The sequence below is a fragment of the Propithecus coquereli genome, unplaced genomic scaffold, assembly GCF_000956105.1.
Source record: "Propithecus coquereli isolate 6110/MARCELLA unplaced genomic scaffold, Pcoq_1.0 Scaffold34, whole genome shotgun sequence".
NCBI lineage: Eukaryota > Metazoa > Chordata > Mammalia > Primates > Indriidae > Propithecus > Propithecus coquereli.
Genome location: NW_012149063.1, coordinates 8,630,465 through 8,633,432, shown reverse-complemented (window position 1 = coordinate 8,633,432; position 2,968 = coordinate 8,630,465). Strand labels below are relative to the sequence as shown.

The following is a 2,968-nucleotide window of genomic DNA, read 5'->3' as shown; positions in this document are numbered from 1 at the left end:
AGTTCCAGGCATCCACTGGGGGTCTTGGAACCTATTGCCAGTGGGTAAGGGGGGACTACTGTAGTAAGTTACCACAACCAGGGAATTGACATTGGCTCAATCCATAGAGCCTATTCAGATTGCACCAGTTTTATATACATTTATTTGTTTGTGTGTTATGCAATTTTATCACATGTGTAGCTTTTTGTAACCACCCCACAATTAAAATCCAGAACTGTGCTATCACCATAAGGCTCTTTTTTGCTACCCCTTTATAGCAATACCCCTCTTCTTCCACCTGCCCCTGCTGTCCACTAATCTGTTTTCCATCTCTATAATTTTTCAAGAATGTTATAAAATGGAATTATATAGTATGTAACCTTTTTAAATTGGTTTTTTTCACTCAGTATATTGTTGAGATCCATCCAAGTTGTTCACTGTATCATTAGTTTCTTCCTTTTTCTTATTGAGTAGTATTTCATGATTTTAATAATGTGCCACAGTTTGTTCACCTGTCAAAAGGACATTTGGATTGTTTCCAGTATTTGGCTATTACAAATAAGGCTATAATGAACATTTGTGTACAGGTTTTTATATGAACATAAGTTTTTATTTTTCTGTGGTATATGCCCAAGAGTGGAAATGCCTGGGTATATGGTAAGTACATGTTTAGTTTTGTAAGAAATTGCTAAATGCTTTTTTAAAGTCTCTGTACCATTTTACATTTCCACTAGATATATATGAGTGATTTGGTTTCTCTGCATCCTTGCCAACATTTTGTGTTATCACTATTTCCTGTTTTGACTCCCTGTTAGGTATATAGTGATATCTCATTATGGTTTTAATTTGTATTTCCCTAATGGCTAGTGATGTTTCATGTGTTTATTTACCATTTATATACCTTCTTCAGTGAAATATCTGTCAATGTCTTTTGCCGAATTTTCTAATCGGATTATTAATTTTTTACTGTTGAATGTGTGTGTGTGTATGTGTGTGTGTATGTGTTTAAAAAAAAATTCACTTGCCCAGGCTGGACTTGAACTCCTAGGCTCAATTGATCATCCTGCCTCAGCTTCCCTGAGTAGCTGTGACTATAGGCATGTGCCAGCATACCTGGCTCCCGCTGATTTTTGAGAATTCTTTATATATTCTAGATACAAGTTCTTTGGCAGATATGTGGTTTATAAATATTTTTTCCTGGTCTTTAGCTTGTCTTTTCATTCTCTTAATACAGGATTTTGCAGAGCAAAAGTTTTTAATTTTGATGAGGTCCAAGTTATTAATTTTTCCCTTTATCGATTGTGTTTTTCTTGTCAAGTATGAAAACCCCTTACCTAGCTATAGGTCCCGAAGGTTTTCTTTTATTTCTTTTTCCTATGCTTTTAAACAAAACATTTTACATTTAAGTTCATCATTCATTTTGTGTTAATTTTTATATTTTTATATCAGGTGAGGTTGAGGTTGAGGTTTTTATTTTATTTTTTTTGTTGTTTTGTTTTGTTTTGCCTTGTTCTGCCTGTAGATGCCTAGCTGCTCCAGCACCATTTGTTGGAAACGAATCACATCCTTTTTTAACTCTATAAAGTGACCTTTTTCTAGTTTAAAGGTTTTTTTTTTTTTTTTTTAATTCAGCTTTTTGGGTATTAGGATCACAACACTTATTTTATCTGCATTTGCTTGGTATACCTTTGCCCATTGTTTTGTTTTCAGTCTTAAAAAACACTTAGATGTTTTAGATGTATCAGTTTACATTACAGAGTTGGGTTTTGTTTCATGATCCAATCTGAAAGTCTTTTTTCTTTTACTCTATAAGTTTAGTCCACTTATATTTATTGATATGAGAGAAATTGATCCAAGTTTTGAAACATAATTTTGTATTTTGCTTTTTATAATTAATAAAAACCTTTTTCTGTGTGGTATGTTAACTTTACGTAGGGCCAATTATTTGTAGATTTATGTGGTTATAAAGATATGTCTTCCTATGTTCCAGGCTAACTAGAATTTTCCTTATGATTCAAGATTTCATGAGTTTGTTTAGCTTTTATCTTTCTCTAGCCAGTGGAGTTAGGCAACTATATTTTTTCATAATACAAAACTTCTTTTCTCCCCCCTTGCCATAGAAACAGGATTCTCTTTATAAATAGTGTATTTCTGAATGATTTCTTTTTAATGTCTGCCTTCTCTCTTTCCTTATTGGAACCAAACTGAGGAATTTCTGCCTGTAGCTGTGCATCTTGTTCTGACTGTTACAAACGTGGGTTTTAGGCTTTATAGTTGGAAAAGTTTACTTTGTTACCTCCTTGTGAGAAATGCAGTTTTCCTTTTCTGCTTCCACTCTTTTGAACTTTCTCCTCTGTGATCTCTGTTGATTTTGAGAGCCCTTGTACATATTTTGCTGGTTGGATTTTAGCTATATCTCAGTTTTACCAGAGGGGAGTTTGCATTTTTGTTTTTGTTTTCTTTGTTGTTTGGATGATTTTTAAGAACAGAAGGGGGAAAATGGAGATTATGCCACTTTTTAAACTAGAAGTTAGTAATAGTATCTTTAATGTCTTCACAAAACAGGTTGCTACATTTTAATAAATTATATTTGATTATTGGGATAGCAAAACCTTTGTGGGGATAACTGGAACATAGATTCCTGAAGTACTTTAGTTCTTTCTCTAAATTTTATTTTAAAAATACAAAAGAATTTAATTTAGCCCTAAAGAATAACAAATTCTGTATGTTCTACCTTTTCAATTCTTGAAGACTTAACACATGGAAATGTGTATTTATTGTTTGATAGCTCATTTTCCCCAGGAGTAGTTCTGATAAAAACCAATAGTTTATTGTCCACAAAAGGAGATTTAGTGAGTTTTATTTTGAAGAGAGTATATTTCAATTGTAGTATTTATACTTTGAAAATTATATGCACTTTTTAAAAAGCATTGACTCACTTAAGAAAATGTACTAATTTCCTATACTACCACTAGTGACCTTTTTCTAG

At 32.4% G+C, this 2,968-nt stretch overlaps 1 protein-coding gene across 1 annotated transcript in view; it reads left to right on the top strand.

Annotated features, from left to right (window-relative positions):
* The window catches only part of KIAA1715 (KIAA1715 ortholog), a 73,839-nt gene that overhangs the window by 18,464 nt on the left and 52,407 nt on the right, over window positions 1–2,968 (top strand). The window lies entirely within an intron of this gene.